This window comes from Podarcis cretensis (genome assembly GCF_951804945.1).
Source record: "Podarcis cretensis genome assembly, chromosome: 1".
Lineage (NCBI taxonomy): Eukaryota > Metazoa > Chordata > Lepidosauria > Squamata > Lacertidae > Podarcis > Podarcis cretensis.
Window position 1 is genome coordinate 12380146 of NC_137170.1, and position 17463 is coordinate 12397608.

General features: G+C 47.7%; 1 long non-coding RNA gene across 2 annotated transcripts in view; it reads right to left on the minus strand.

Moving 5' to 3' along the window:
* Positions 1–17463, minus strand: part of LOC307208830 — a 44227-nt gene that overhangs the window by 2216 nt on the left and 24548 nt on the right. Inside the window, exon 3 of one of the 2 annotated variants that reach the window (XR_013835247.1) lies at positions 9110–9771. The exons of the other annotated variant lie outside the window; for it this stretch is intronic. This is a non-coding gene — a long non-coding RNA (uncharacterized lncRNA). Of the gene's footprint in view, positions 1–9109; positions 9772–17463 lie in introns of those variants that run through there. 2 annotated transcript variants of the gene reach the window in all.

A 17463-nucleotide genomic window follows, 5' to 3' on the forward strand; every position in this document is an offset into this window, starting at 1 on the left:
TATTATTATTAGTTCATTAAAGGATGCAAAAAAATATGATTGTTATCCACTCATGTAAACCCTTCCTAAAGTATTTTGATTTGGACATTAGTTGCTCATTCACCCCACTAGTGCTGTAGAGACAATCTTCAGATATCCCTTTCTTAGAGTTGCATCCCTGACCCTAGCAGAAAGCCTAATCGCCCTGGAAACAAGGACTGCATTGCATTGATATTGTTACATGCTACCCCAATCACCAAGTGGTATGAAATTCCAGAGGTCTGGGCGCTTACCCAGGGTTCATGTTTCCTTTGGAAATGAGGCACAGCAGAGACTGTAGTGTCTTTATGATATATGGTTCATTTACACATATATACAACCTGAGCCTACCACTCAGTGGATTTGTAACTGGCTGACTGACCGAACCCAAAGGGTGCTCATCAATGGTTCCTCTTCATCCTGGAGAAGAGTGACTAGTGGGGTGCCACAGGGTTCTGTCTTGGGCCCGGTCTTATTCAACATCTTTATCAACGATTTGGATGATGGACTCAAGGGCATCCTGATCAAATTTGCAGATGACACCAAACTGGGAGGGGTGGCTAACACCCCAGAGGACAGGATCACACTTTAAAACGACCTTGACCGATTAGAGAACTGGGCCAAAACAAACAAGATGAATTTTAACAGGGAGAATTGTAAAGTATTGCACTTGGGCAAAAAAAATGAGAGGCACAAATACAAGATGGGTGACACCTGGCTTGAGAGCAGTACATGTGAAAAGGATCTAGGAGTCTTGGTTGACCACAAACTTGACATGAGCCAACAGTGTGACGCGGCAGCTAAAAAAGCCAATGCAATTCTGGGCTGCATCAATAGGAGTATAGCATCTAGATCAAGGGAAATAATAGTGCCACTGTATTCTGCTCTGGTCAGACCTCACCTGGAGTACTGTGTCCAGTTCTGGGCACCACAGTTCAAGAAGGACACTGACAAACTGGAATGTGTCCAGAGGAGGGCAACCAAAATGGTCAAAGGCCTGGAAACGATGCCTTATGAGGAACGGCTAAGGGAGCTGGGCATGTTTAGCCTGGAGAAGAGGAGGTTAAGGGGTGATATGATAGCCATGTTCAAATATATAAAAGGATGTCACATAGAGGAGGGAGAAAGGTTGTTTTCTGCTGCTCCAGAGAAGCGGACACGGAGCAATGGTTCCAAACTACAAGAAAGAAGATTCCACCTAAACATTAGGAAGAACTTCCTGACAGTAAGAGCTGTTCGACAGTGGAATTTGCTGCCAAGGAGTGTGGTGGAGTCTCCTTCTTTGGAGGTCTTTAAGCAGAGGCTTGACAAGCATATGTCTGGAGTGCTCTGATGGTGTTTCCTGCTTGGCAGGGGGTTGGACTCGATGGCTCTTGTGGTCTCTTCCAACTCTATGATTCTATGATTCTATGAGCCTATGATGAAGGGGCCCACAGCATTACACCGCAAGAGGTTCTTGCTTCTCCCATGCCCACAGTCTTGGGTGCCCTCTGTCCCTCTGCTCCAGCTTGCTGCATTTTACAGACTGCCATCTTTTCTCCCTAAGCAAGGGGAAGTGAGCAGCCAATGTGACTCTGATCTTTGCACAGTAGGCTGTAATCCACCTCTGCAAAGGCCAGAAATTTCTATGCACCTCATGCCCCAGCCATCTTTTAATCTGCTTAAGCAAAGAGCCTTCATTAAAGTTCAAGGAAGCATCCAAACAGAGGGGGAGGGGTGAGCGTGATAATTCATCAATGTGGTGTTAATGGTGTGTGTGGGGGAAACATTTGCATGAAGAGAACTTCTTTGACATGAATGCGGGTTATGGAAGCTGCACATTCGTAGCACTGTCCATTATTTCAACACAGATTAAGGTTCTGGAGGATCGTGACCATTCCTAGCAATTCTTTGATGGATATGATTGGCCTATTTAATCATCCATCCTTCAAGCTTCCGTACAAGAGCAAATTCTTTTTTAGCTGATGTGCATGTGGGAATGCTGTTGCTTTTTCAGATCCCCTAAATACTGAGTGGTGAATCTCTCCCTTTCTTTTAATAGCTTAAAAAATCATTGCAGAGTGACAAGCAAATGATATCCTGCCTTTGCAAACATGCAGACATGAAAGACTCTCTCCACTGTGATTTTCTCCACTGTTGCAAAAAAAAAGGAAGAAAGAAAAGTATTTATGTATAATATTTGCATTTGAAGACGTTGACTGCATCACACATGAAGAAACAGCCTTTTTTCTTTCACACACTGACATTCAGATTCACTTCAGGGATGAGAGTATTAGCCATGGGAAATAGCTTACAGCTTAAATGGGGGCCGCTTCAGATGAGCGGTCATGGCAGAACAGGAAGTGTGAGTGACCCACACTTCCTGTTCTTGAACTCCAGATGAGCACTTAGGGATCTTCCAACCAGGGAGAGATGCACAATATTCATGTGAGAATTTATAGACCACTTTGTCCATCAAAATATTCCTGCTGAACAAAATATGCAAATACATAACAAGTACATTCAAACCAGCTTAAAAACAATGCTGTGAAAAGTGTCAACCGCTGGCAAAACCAGGAACTGTTCAGTTAACAAAAGCCTGATTAAAAAGAAAGGTCTCTGGAAGCATCTGAAAGTGCCCAGGCCCTAGAAGGTGCCTGTTGAATTCTCAACGAAACAGAACTTCACAACAACACCCTATCCCACTGTTAAGAAAAGCTAAAACCACCACACACCCTAGAACTATAAAGTCACAGAGTGTTGGTACAGAGCAGTGAACTGCCAGAAGAAGAGAATTTCCACCTCAAAAAACACAGACACCAAAAATTGTACCTTGGGGCAAAACCACTTCTCCGTTAATAAATAAATCATTGGGGGTGGGGGTTGGAGTTCTGTAGGGCATGCACTGATAGAAAAAGACCTATATTAGGGTAGCTGTTAAAATATTCTGCCCTAGGGGGGAGACTTGGCACTGCTTACCAGCCTTGGAGCGATACCTCCAGCATCACTTCTGGGAGAGATTGTGGAGCAAAGAACTCATTATTCATGTTCTCGTTCGAAAGACAGCCCCAGCGCTCCTGCCACATTATATATTAGGAACCGATGTCACCTTAATGCGAATAAATTGATCACACTTTGGGGTCCTTCCTTCTTCTTCTTCTTTTAAATGTGCAAAGGAATGATTTTGTAGTTGACATTTTTCATCGCTGGGCAGACATTACGGAAGACTCATTCCCTGGGTTTTATCCTCTCTCAGACACACAGATAGATTTGTTTTCGCATTCATATTTCATAAGGATTGATGTGAAGTGATTCGAAATGGTAATGATGGCTGTGAGGGGGATTAAAATTGGCAATGGCAGGTTCTGGATAAGAATGGTCAACCACCCCCAGTTTTTCAAGAGCGTTGGAAAGATGAGCGAATTAAGACTGTGCGAATAGACGCCATTACGGAGAGTTATTATTGCTCGGAATACAGTATCGCCTTCCTGGCTGAAGGAAAATGTGGGACCCTATGTTGCAAAAAAGAGAGAGGTCAGAAACATTTCTCCTTCTCTCTGTTGTATGCCAGTACTGTACAGATCCCATTAAGGTAAAGGACCCCTGGAAAGTTAAGTCCAGTCAAAGGCGACTATGGGGTTGTGGTGTTCATTTCGCTTTCAGGCCAAGAGAGCCAGTGTGGTGTAGTGGTTAAGAGCAGTAGTCTCATAATCTGGGGAACCGGGTTCGCATCTCCTCCACATGCAGCTGCTGGGTGACCTTGGGCTAGTCACACTTCTTTGAAGTCTCTCAGCCCCACTCACCTCACAGAGTGTTTGTTGTGGGGGAGGAAGGGAAAGGAGAATGTTAGCCGCTTTGAGACTCCTTAAAGGGAGTGAAAGGCGGGATATCAAATCCAAACTCTTCTTCTACTCTTCTTCTTGTTTGTCCACAGACAGCTTTCCGGGTCATGTGGCCTGCATGACTAAACCGCTTCTGGTGCAACAGAACACCATGACAGAAAACAGAGTGCAGGAAACACCACTGACCTTCCCACTGCAGTGGTACCTATTTATCTACTTGCACTGGTGTGCTTTCGAACTGCTAGGTTGGCAGGAGCTGGGACAGAGCAACAGGAGCTCACCCCGTCGCAGGGATTCGAACTGCTGGTCTTCCAATCGGTAAGCCTGAGAGGCTCAGTGGTTTAGACCACAGCGCCACACCTGTCCCCTACAGCAGGGGTAGCCCACCCAAGCAAGGTGAAGAGGCCCTGGAGAGTTGGGGAGGGCAGCAGATCTGCGCCCGCCTCCACCCCTGCATGCCGCTGCTGCCTGCTCCCCTCTGGGAAGAGCGGGACACAGTGACAAGAGAGTCGGCTGGTGGAAAAAAGTGCTCAAAGAAGTCAGCCTCCCTTGCCGCTATATCTCTCTCTTCGCCGAGAGTGGGAGAGGCAGCTGATGTGAACCCAAAATAACCCCCTTACTCAAGCAGGTTGGCTCACAGCCGCTGTGTTTCTTCATTTCCAATGCTGATCTTCATTCCCCTCATGCCTGATATTCGCCAAGGGAGGTCAGCGTCAGGAAGAAAGTGTGGGCGAGGATCAGCATCAGGGTGGGGAGGCATGAGAAGCAGCAATTGTATACAGGCAACTGTGGGTCATTGCACATGTCAGCAGTTGCACAGAAGCCCGTTCCACCACCCCCACTACGTTCTGACCCCTGCCGCCACCGCCGCCATTTTGCCCTCGTTCTGCCCACTTCTGGGGCTGAAAATGATGCTCAGTTGTGCATCAGCTGGATCATGAGTAAGCACACTAAGGCCCAGGGGCCGGATCAGGCCCAATCGCCTTCTAAATCCGGCCCACAGACGGTCCAGGAATAAGTGTTTTTACATGAATATAATGTGTCCTTTTATTTAAAATGCATCTCTGGGTTATTTGTGGGGCATAGGAATTCGTTCATTCCCCCCCCCCCAAAAAAAATAATAATCAGGCCCCCCACAAGGTCTGAGGGACAGTGGACTGGCCACCTGCTGAAAAGGTTTGCTGACCCCTGAGTTGGATGCATACAAAATGATCACTGACTGTATACAAAAGCACCCTTAACAAACTACAATTGAGGGAGGGAGTTTTTTTGATTTGCCTCCAGTGCCCAAATGTCTGGGGCCTTCCCTGATTTGCAGAGTAGCATTAGCAAGGGGACGGGCCATTGCTCGGGGGTAGAGAATCTGCTTTGCAAGCAGGAGTCGCAGGTTCAATCCCCGGTATCTCCAGGTTTGGCTGGGAAAAACTCCTGTCTGAAATTCTTGGAGAGCTGCTATCAGTCGGTGTCGACCAGCCTTTTCCAACCAGGTGTTCTCCAGACATTTGGGGCAACAACATTTTTCATTTCAATTCATTTCGCTTTTAATTTGTATACAGCCTTTCTATATTTCTATATGCAAGGGGTGAAGAAACAACAAAGATCTCACACCCTTGTTACAATTTTAAAAAAGTAATTAAAAAAAGTAATAATAAAAACAACTTGTATCAAATAAAGTAATTTTCAACAATCCATTAGGCTATCATAAAGGTAAAGGGACCCCTGACCATTAGGTCCAGTTATGACCAACTCTGGGGTTGCGGCGCTCATCTCGCTTTATTGGCCGAGGGAGCCAGCGTACAGCTTACGGGTCATGTGGCCAGCATGACTAAGCCACTTCTGGCGAACCAGAGCAGTGCACGGAAACACCGTTTACCTTCCCGCCGGAGCAGTACCTATTTATCTACTTGCACATGATGTGCTTTCGAACTGCTAGGTTGGCAGGAGCAGGGACCAAGCAATGGGAGCTCACCCCATCACAGGGATTTGAACCGCCAACCTTCTGATCGGCAAGTCCTAGGCTCTGTGGTTTAACCCACAGCGCCACCCACATCCCTAGCCTATCATATTACAAAATAAAATGAAATATCAGCAGGTAAGAATTATACAAAAATTAACTCTTAACCATTACGATAAATAATTGCAGGGCTATAATCAATAAAAACAACATCAAGTCTCAATGCATAAAATGCCACAAAACATACAAAACTGTGTAAAAGGGACAAAATGGAAAACGAAGAGACACAACTTATAAAATTATCTTCTCTCTTCCCAGCTGCTTCTGCTGTTCTTAAAGTCATGGTCTGGGAATGGCTCCTAGGGCTGGTGGCCAGCACAAAGTCTCCCTTCTCACATCTATGCTGGCAGGGACATTGTAGTCAAACATCTAGAGGGCACCAGGTTGGCAACAGCTGAGTTACAGCACTGCACACCACGCTAAAGCTCACCGATGATACCCAGAAAGAATGAGTTCTGTTTTATAGAACAAAGAAGAACAAAAGACCAATGTCTTTTTCTTCCCCACTCCACGCTATACAATTTTGGCTTTGGTTATGGAACAGAAGCTGTTCCACTGGCCATTTCTCACACAGTCACTTCTCATTGTGCAGAGCAGAGTGTGCCGCCGAAATATTAATTTGACTGAGATTACTCCTGAATCTTTCATCACACCCCTTCCTCTGCGCTCAAGGCAATGGCGTTATGATCTAATCTGCATTCTCCGCATGCTGCTTCCAAGCAGAATGGAGAGAGGTGGCCCGGGGAGAACGAGGGGACAAGAATCTTGCACGAAAAGATTCTTCCAAGGTTGCCCCAGAGTGGAAGATGGTGGACCAACTCAGCTCTATGGGGCCCTCAGAAGTTCACAGCTGGAACAACGTGCAGGGAGATGACAAACGCATTCTGCACCGTCCTACCAGAGCAGATGGGACGTATTTGCTGGTCTGATTCCATTCATGGATACGACTTTCCATGCCATATCTCAAAGCAATTTCACAATTATAACATCAACAATAAGGGCCATAATTCAGTGGTGGAACACCTGCTTTGCCCTGGAATGATACTAAGCCCTCACCACTATAGAGAAATGCAGAAACGTTGGTTACAGACCCTCCAAGGGTCCCTATTTTCCAGGGACAGTCCCAGGTTTACAGAAGCTGTCCCAGTTTTCTGATCCGATCCAGGAATGTCCCACTTTTCCTTAGGTTGTCCCTATTTCATCAGAGTTATGCAACCCCCGAGTCAAGGAGATAAGTAACTATACAACCTTTAAAGGATTTCTGAAGGGAGCTCTGTATAGGAAAGTTTTTAATGTTTCATGTTTTGTTATGTTTTTATATATGTTGGAAGCTACCCAGAGTGCTTGGGGCAACCCAGTCAAATAGGCAGCTACAACAACAACAATGGAATGGGATGTCTCTATTTTCATCAGAGGAATGTTGGAGGATATGTGGTTAGGCTGCCAATACTGTTGCTGTCACTGGGTGGGAGTCTGCCTGCGCCCCATCCAACCGCCCTCCAGTTGGGCACAAAGAAGGTGTCAGGATTGCGTTCTTAGTTGTGCTTCTGCCATTTCTGTTTTACATGTTCTTTTATTTTCATCTTTTATGGGAGGCAAGCGTAATTGCCTGCATAAATAAACAAGCGAGCCGTTACAATAAAACATGCCAACAAATCATTTTCATTTGATATTGCCGACTTTTCTGATTTTGTTGCCATAAATGAGAAACATCATAGCGTAATCGTGGGTCATAACTCTGGGTCGGCTGAACAAATGCTTAAGAAATAGAAATGCAGGCATCCCTCTTTTTGGCAAGGGGTTGTATTTATGCAGCGCATACCCCTCACTGGACAGAGAATTGCACGCACAAGACGGAGGCCGTGTACGTCATCGCCCGACCGAATTCAGCAACTGGGGTTGTTCATCCATAGCTCAGGTGGGGCACTGGCCCCAGCCCAACTCCTCCAGCAGCCCTCTAGAGGGTGGGAGAACCAGTGTGATAACCTAGACCCCTTGTTTTCGGAGGCCCATGCATATGACAGCCACAGTTGGCTCAGTGCACCCACTCTTTGTTGTTGTTTAGTCGTTTAGTTGTGTCCGACTCTTCGTGACCCCATGGACCAGAGCACGCCAGGCACTCCTGTCTTCCACTGCCTCCCGCAGTTTGGTCAAACTCATGCTGGTAGTTTGAGAACACTATCCAATCATCTCGTCCTCTATCGTCCCCTTCTCCTTGCGCCCTCCATCTTTCCCAACATCAGGGTCTTTTCCAGGGAGTCTTCTCTTCTCCTGAGGTGGCCAAAGTATTGGAGCCTCAGCTTCAGGATCTGTCCTTCCAGTGAGCACTCAGGGCTGATTTCCTTCAGAATGGATAGGTTTGATCTTCCTGCAGTCCATGGGACTCTCAAGAGTCTCTTCCAGCACCATAATTCAAAAGCATCAATTCTTTGGCAATCAGCCTTCTTTATGGTCCAGCTCTCACTTCCATACATCACTACTGGAAAAACCATAGCTTTAACTATATGGACCTAAATGGTACACCCCAGAAGTGCAAGAACTTAAATCAGAGTAGGGGGGCAGTCCTGCCAGCAAGGCTCTCTTCTGACATCTCACCCCCCCCCTCCTTCTTATCCATCCTCCTCCTTCTCAAGTGCTGGTCTGAAGTTCCTCTTTCACTGTGCTGGTCCCATGTGTTACCTGAGAGGCGAGGTCCACGTCCAGTCCGTGGTCAAAGGTGAAATGTGGCAGTCCGTAGTAGCTGAAGCTGGGTGCAGGGCAGGGAGTCAGGTGAAGTACGGAACAGGCATGTGAGCAGGGAGCCAGGGCAGGTCAGGCGCTCAGGCAGGAAAGCAGGACAGGGTAGAGGCGGGAACTAGCAACCAACAATGTTGCTCCCGCAACCTGGGACAGGGGCTGGCTGGCTTTTATCTGCCCCAAGGTATAGGGCAGCCCCGATCCTCTGGTGACTCACCTCTCCTGGCCTGGAGGTGAGCACTCCTCCTGTGGGAACTTAGTTCCCTCCGCCTCTCTGCCCTGAGCCTCTGCAGCTCAGGAGAGGCTGGAGGGTTACCGGACCCAGAGGCAACCTCAGCTTCCCCTGATGGGGCTGAGAGTGGAGCACTTGCAGGCAATGGGTCCTCCATCACCTCAGGAGCCAGAGCAGACTCAGCTGGTGCCTGCACCTGAGGATCCGGCACAGGTGAGGACCCTTCAGGCTCAGGCTCCAGCCCTGGCTCAGCTGGTTCTGGAGGCGGGGAATCCTGTGCAGGCTGGGATCCCTCAGGTTCAGCATCCGAGTCTGAATCCCAGGCCATCACATCCACCCTCCTCCTCCTCCTCTTTTCAGTTGTGGCAGACCCGTGAAGCGCATCCTTAATATCACAAAGCTTAATTACAAACACAGTTATACGTGTCTAGATGTGGTTCAGCGGCTGGAGCATTTGTCTAGGACTGGGGAGACAGGGGTTCAGATCTTTTCCCATTCACCGTGCTGGATAACCTTGGGCTCATCCTCAGGGGAAAACAGCAGTATATGAGCCCCATGGGGGAATGAGGCAATTAAGATATAATAAATAAGCTTTCCTTCAGTTCTGCATCTGCATCTTTCTCAGGAATTTGGTTCTACAGTTTCCTTGCTTTGGAACTACAGAAGCCGCAAAGCTAATTAGGAAAGTCTGGAGGTACCTGTGGCGCGTCTTCTTCATGTAACTGCCGCATGAGCGATGTCTCTTTGCGGGTCTCTGAGCTCCTTCTCCATGCATAAGAAGGCTCCTAATTTACAACACACGTCGTCCAAGGCATACCATGGAAGACGGAGGCGAAATGAGCTGTAAATGCAAGCAGCCGTAACTTCTCTGTGCAACATCTCCAGATGCTTTCTGCAACTTCAGCCTTTGTCTCTCGATGGAACATACTGGTGCAAATGGAGAAATCATTCTGTGCAGACAGGACAGCAATGCCTTAACAATAGCCTGGCAAAAGGGATACATGCAGACTACTAGAATAGGGTTGTCACGCGGAAGATAGAGCAAATTGCCCAGCATTGCTTCCATGCACATGCTGCTGGACATAAGGACGTAAGAAGAGACTTCTGGATCAGGCCAGTGGCTCATCTACTCCCCAAAAGGGAAGGCGAAAAATCTCAAAATGCTGTATAGGATTTTATTTATATACAAGCCCAATGCATTTTGGCCTTGCAGATTTTGGACATTCATTATGGGTCAAAATGCAAAGTTGAAACAAACTGCTGTATACAGTAGTACCTCGGAAGTCAAATGCCTTGCCAGCCAAACATTTTGGCTCCTGAACACCACAAACCCAGGAGTGACTGTTCCACTTTGCGAACATTCTTTGGAATCTGAATGTCCGACGCAGCTTCTACGGCTTCCGATTGGCTGGAGGACCTTCTTGCAGCCAATCGGAAGCCGCGCCTTGGTTTCTGAATGTTTTGGCAGTCAAACAGACTTCCGGAACGGATTCCGTTCGACTTCCAAGGTACGACTATATCCCATTTCTTGTTCTGGAGGTAGGACTCAAACCTATGGCTTCAAGCCATAGGAGATTCCGACGAAACATCAGGAAGAACTTTCTGAGAGTCACAGCAGAACGGACTAATGGAGCTGGTGGAATTTCCTTCCTTGGGGACTTTTTAGCAGAGGTTGGATGGCCATCTGTCTTGGATACTTTAGTTGAGATTCCTGCATTGCCGGGGTTGGACTAGATGGCCCTTGGGGTCCCTTCCAACTTGACAATGCTATGATTCTAATCCAGCATCCTATTCTCACAGTGGCCAAGCAGATGCCTATGGCAACAGAACTCTCTGCACTTGAGATTCCCAGCCTCTGACAGTGGAGGTGGAACACAGGCTTCATGGCTCTCCTGCATGAATTTGTCTAATCCTCTTTTAAAGCCATCCAAGTTGGTGGCCATCACTGCTTCTTGCAGAAAAAAAAACTCCATAATTTAACTGTAAAATACATTTCTTTGGTCTGTCCTGAATCTGCTGGGAGCTCATTAGCAGTGTGTCCAGGCATCCAATACTCCTCTCTTGTTTATCCCCAGAAAATGGCGAGCTAAGCTATAACCCCCTCTGTACATGGATGGTCCATTTAATCATCACAGTCATCAATCGTGTTCAATCCTCCGTGAATTTCTCTCTTTCTTGATTTCCCATTTCTCTCAGTGACGACGTCGTAATTTGTGCTGCTGAATCCGGCAAATTAATTACTCATTATATGGGGCAAAATAAAGTTTGCAGACTCTGCTATAGCTCGGATCCTGCCGTTCAGGCTGCTGAAGAATGAACATTCTCTCCCTTGACTGTTGCCATGAGCAGGGAAAGTTGTCTAACAAGAGCTCTGGTTGGAGATATTCCTAAATTAGGCATCCCTCCCCATACCTCTTCCTGGAAACGTTATGCAACAGTGCGCAGAGAAGAAAATGGTACCTGGCTAATTTGCCGATGTACATGAGACTTTCTGGAGGTTGCCTAACAATTAGTGTCACTCTCAGTTTGGGCTGTGTTTCCCCCCCACTCCCTTCCAGCAGCAGATTCAATAGCTGCATCAGCCATATTGGGGGGGGGGGTGCTTGGCAGCTCTGTGACCCAGATATAACACAAGCTGCATTTTCTGCATTATGGACCCAGAGGAATCGCTGGCTTTTTCTTTTTAGTCTGGGCCTCTCTGCAACTTTTTACTCTCTGTACTGTACTCCCAAGGCATTCCCACCAGTGTGAAAGGAGAGCAGGAGCCAGATTTTCCTGGGAGAGAGTGTCATGACCTCTGGAGGAGCTCCTCCTTCTACAACAGGTGAAAGGACGATCTCTGAGTCAGAAGAGGAAATTGCTCACAGGCACCAGCTTCAGAAGCACGGTGGGTCCAGGGTACCAGAGCCACTTAGGGCTAAGGATGAGGATTATTATGATTTATTACCAACCCTTCTCCCTAAAGTGCCAGGGTGGGATGCAACCATTAAACGCAATGTTACGCAGGACATGTGCAACAGCACTCTCCACAGTTGAGTGTCAGGAGCAAGCCAGCAAATTGGAGTTTGCTCTTTATTAACACAATCTGCATAGACTTGGCGGAGTGTCAGTTCATCCCTGATAGGTCTTGCCCCATGGATCCCCATGGATCCACAACTGTCTATGTCTCCTCCTCCCTCTCCAGGGTTTTTCCCAATCAGAGACTGGGCCTGTGTGAAGCTAACTTCTCTTCCACCCTGTTCATGCCTCCTCTGGTACTGGGAGACCAGAGGGGATGGGAGCTTGTCTCAGCAGGAGGGGGAGACACCCATCATCATCATCATCATCATCATCATCATCATCATTTTATTTGTATGCTGCCTTTCCATAGTTAAAACAATGCTCAAGGTGACTTACAACATTACAAGATTTACATAATTACCAACATAACAAAAGTCATAAACAATAAATAAAGGTAAAGGTAAAGGGACCCCTGACCATTAGGTCCAGTCATGACCGACTGGGGTTGCGGCGCTCATCTCGCTTTATTGGCCGAGGGAGCTTCCGGGTCTGGCGAACCACAGCAGTGCACGGAAACGCCGTTTACCTACCTTCCCGCCGGAGTGGTACCTATTTATCTATTTGCACTTTGACGTGCTTTTGAACTACTAGGTTGGCAGGAGCAGGTACTGAGCAACGGGAGCTCACCCCGTCGCGGGGATTCGAACCGCCGACTTTCTGATCGGCAAGTCCTAGGCTCTGTGGTTTAACCCACAGTGCCACCCGCGTCCCCTAAACAATAAATAAAACACATCAAAAGGTACACAACCAAATGGAAAACAATTTCCACATAAATCATAAAATCTAAAACACAACATTAATATCAATAATAATTTAAAATGACATAGATAAAAAATAAAAGCAATTTAAAAATGGAGTCGTCTCTGTCGAGCAACAGCAGCTGCAGTCTTTTATGGAGCCTGTCAGGCCCTGCCCCAAGCCAGGTGGAGAGAGGCAGGGCAGGGCCCTTCAGGCTCCCAGCAGGTCAGTCCTGGGTGGCGGCAGCAGCAGCAGCAGCCCTTTATGGAGACCCATGACTCTAAACTGGCCAGATTTGTCTCTGCCTCTTGGCTTCCCTCCTGCCTTGCTTCAGCTTCTGCCTCTGATTCTGAACTTCTCTCTGTCACAGACTCCCCCAGCTTATTTAGCCCTGTTACCTCTTCAGCTTCCGACATCTCCTCTTCCCCATCTTCTCCCTCTTCTGCCTCTGACCACTCATGGTCATCCCACCACCAATCCCCAGGCTCTGAGCCTTCTTCCCTTGGGGGTTCCCCAGCTGGTGCCCCCCACCATTCCCCTGCGTCCGACCAGTCCATGACATTGAGATTTGCAACTACTGGCATTCAGAGACATACTGCAGAGGGAGGACCTAGGCATCAGGGTTAGTAGCCGTTTCTTCAAGGCTGTCTCCTGTGTCAGTATTTTCATCCCTCCTATTGCAAAGATCACCAGATCATGTTTGTTTTACTTTCTGTCTGTGAGAAAGGAGGGGACGGAACGACTCTTCCAAACTTCCGTCCCTAGCACTGTGCCGGTTTTTCTTTGATCTGTCTAGAGACAAGATGGCAGTATGAGAGAGCTCTGTGTGGTGTAGTGGTTAAGAGCAGTGGACTCGTAATCTGGTGAACCGGGTTCGCGTCTCTGCTCCTCCACATGCAGCTACTGGGTAACCTTGGGCTAGTCACACTTCTCTGAGGTTTCTCAGCCCCACTCACCTCACAGAATGTTTGTTGTGGGGGAGGACGGGAAAGGAGATTGTTAGCCGCTCGGAGACTCCTTAGGGTAGTGATAAAGCGGGATGTCACATTCAAACTCTTCTCTGTGTCTCGTACATGTTTGTTATATTGTTTTATTTGTTTAATCAGTAGAAATAAATTAGGTATGCAACAAAACCTCCACAGCTTTGCTTCCGTTACTCTGCTGCTTTTGAGGTGCTCACAATAGCAAATGTGGGTCCACTGCACCAGGACCTATTTCTCAGGAATGCTGCTCTGCTCCTCCTGCGTTCCTGTGATCGGAAGGTCAGAGAAGGTGCTCCCAACACCCAGCCCATGCGGGCGCTGAAGACGCGGGCTGTATATGGGCGTACGCTCATCCTGGTGGCATTCCATCACTCTAGCACATGTGCCTCACATCTGCCAAGCCTTTGGTGCTCACTAATGCCCTTCCCACTGCAAGAAGATCAGACCTATCCATTCTGAAGGAAATCAGCCCTGAGTGCTCACTGGAAGGACAGATCGTGAAGCTGAGGCTCCAATACCTTGGCCACCTCATGAGAAGAGAAGACTCCCTGGAAAAGACCCTGATGTTGGGAAAGATGGAGGGCACAAGGAGAAGGGGATGACAGAGGACGAGATGGCTGGATAGTGTTCTCGAAGCTACAAACATGAGTCTGACCAAACTGCGGGAGGCAGTGGAAGACAGGAGTTCCTGGCATGCTCTGGTCCATGGGGTCATGAAGAGTCGTTCCGACTAAACGACTAAATAACAACAACAACAACAACAACAACAACAACAACAACAACAACAAATGCCCTTCCCACTAGAACAAATCACAAGGTTTGGCCTTTCTCCTCCCTGTCTCCACCAAGCAGTCAATGCTCCCTGCCGCACCAGCAGCAATTGCAGAGCAAGCTGTCAATCAAGGAAGGAGTTTAAATCCTTTGACAACTCTGTCTCCCCAGACTCTTAATGATATATGTTTCCTTCTGCCACTGTTGTTTAAAGCCTAATGATGTTTCCTGTAGTCGCTGCTCTGCGCTAAAAGCCTTCTCCGACACATGGCCTACTTACGTTGAAAGGCCTCGCAACTTTCGCGGAGATGATCCAAAGAACTCGCTGAGGCTGAAAGGTGGGCCTGCGCCTTAAACTTCTTTAAAAGCACATTCATCTCGTATCTCTCAGCAACAGCGAGCTGCACAGAGGAGACCGATATGTGTGCTAAAGCCCTCAGCGCTGGAAAACAATAACAAGCCTCAGAATTGCCACCGAACAAAGCACAGAAGTTTTGCAAGCCACGCGTCGGCATGACCTAAATAATATTTTATATATGTATCGTATCGTTCCCTAGCACTTGAAGAAGCAGGAGAGAATTCCTTTGACAGTCACAACAAGTGACATCTTTTTCTAAAGCCTTTCTGCCAAGTTCTCAAAGGACTGCTGGTTGAGATGAAAGATAAGTATACCCTGGGACTTACGCTGTGACTATTTCTTGTGAGGAGTGGGGTGTCAGGTGCAGATAACAAAAAGGAAGAGAGATGCATGATGGGCAGGTTGGAAATAATAGGGAGGTTGGGAATCCAGTATTTTGCTGTTCTGCAACTTAGCGGCATGTGTTCTTTAGGGCGAGGATGACCAGGTGTCCTGTTTTACAGAAGACAGTTCTCTACTAGAAGGGCTACCAGAAGTCCACTATTGGAAGGACTGCCTAGTTCAAGCCCCATCTCAAGATACGGAAGCCCAGTGCTTTCCGCCCCCCCCCCCCCCTATTTATACCTATTTTTCTATTTTTCTATTTTTTTCTCCTTTATACCTGAAGGAACATCTCCACCCCCATCGTTCTGCCCAGACACTGAGGTCCAGTGCCGAGGGCCTTCTGGTGGTTCCCTCCCTGTGAGAAGCAAAGCTACAGGGAACCAGGCAGAGGGCCTTCTTGGTAGTGGCCCCCACCCTGTGGAACGCCCTCCCACCAGATGTCAAAGAGATAAACAACTACCTGACATTTAGAAAACATCTGAAGGCAGCCCTGTTCAGGGAAGTTTTTAATGTGTGACATTTTAATGTATTTTTAGTCTTTGTTGGAAGCCGCCCAGAGTGGCTGGGGAAACCCAGCCAGATGGGCGGGGTACAAATAATAAATTATTATTATTATTATTATTACTCATGTAAAAACACGCTGATTCCTGGACCGTCCATGGGCCAGATTGAGAAGGCAATTGGGCCAGATCCAGTCCCTGGGCCTTAGTTTGCCTACCCATGGGATAGAGTCTCTCCTTATCTGTTGGCAGCCTGGCCTCTCCTGGGCCATCTTCCAACCCTCCCCCTTCATCTGAGCTAGGAGTGTGAAGGGAGGGTTTTGGGGTGTCAGTTTTGGAAACCAGCCCTTCTCCCTCATCAAAACTGTTGGCCTGTGAACTGATAGCTCTGAAGCTTAACCCTTCTGCCTCCTCAGGAAACTCAGACTCTTGTTCACTTTCCGAGGCTAACCCTTCTGCTGGGTCCTGGGGGGGCACGTTCCTGACAGGCGATATATAAACTCAAATAATAATAATAATAATAATAATACAGTGGTACCTCAGGTTAAGAACTTAATTCGTTCTGGAGGTCCGTTCTTAACCTGAAACTGTTCTTAACCTGAGGTACCACTTTAGCAAACGGGGCCTCCCACTGCCGCTGCGCTGCCAGAGCACAATTTCTGTTCTCATCCTGAAGCAAAGTTCTTAACCTGAGGTACTATTTCTGGGTTAGCGGAGTCTGTAACCTGAAGCGTCTGTAACCTGAAGTATCTGTAACCTGAGGTAAAACGTAAAGGGACCCCTAACCATTAGGTCCAGTCATGGCCGACTCTGGGGTTGCGGCGCTCATCTCGCTTTATTGGCTGAGGGAGCCAGTGTACAGCTTCCCCGTCATGTGGCCAGCATGACTAAGCCGCTTCTGGCAAACCGGAGCAGCGCACGGAAACGCTGTTTACCTTCCCGCTGGAGCGGTACCTATTTATCTACTTGCACTTTGACGTGCTTTCGAACTGCTAGGTTGGCTGGAGCAGGGACAGAGCAACGGGAGCTCACCCCGTCGCGGGGATTCGAACCTCCGACCCTCTGATCGGCAAGTCCTAGGCTCTGTGGTTTAACCCATAGTGCCACCCGCGTCAATAATAATAATAATAATAATAATAATAATAATAATAATAGTGAGGGTGGGAAGCCAACTTAGGAAACAGTGTATTTAATTTGAAGGTTGTTGTGAAAATGTTTGAATACACACACACACACACACACACACACAGGATGCAGTAAGCAGGCCTTTCGCCTGATCCAACAGACAGGCTCTCCTTATACTGCTAAAGCCTACAGGTACACGGAAGCAATAGCTGCACTTTGCAGTTATAAAACCCAGCTGTTATCAATGGGGAAATATCAAAACTTGTCAGGGAAGCAAGGAGCTGCAATGCCTCACAATCGGGACGTCTCTTTGTGTGATCTGAAAGCACATCTTACAAGTTCGCAGACAGGGAGAAAAGCTCGCTCGCTATCTCTGACTGCTGGCGTTCGTTCCTCCCTCCCGCTTGACACGCCAAGGCTGGCAGCCCAGAGCAGCCGATCTCTTTGGGCTTCCTCCGCACAAGGGAGCTGACCTGAGATGTGTACCCGTTGTGTGTGCTGCAGAGATACAACAAGGAAAGCCTCCAGCTCTTTTCGCGGCATAGTGGCTTTAACTTTGAAAGGAACGGCCGGTCTGCGGCTCAGACTCCGAAAGGAAGCCAAATATTCTGTAAGTTGTCACCAGAGCAAGAGGAGTCCCAGTCACTCATTCTCGTGGTGATGGTCACTCCTATCCTAAGAGCAGCAGAAACTGTTTGAATTTGTGCATAATGATCTCATGTG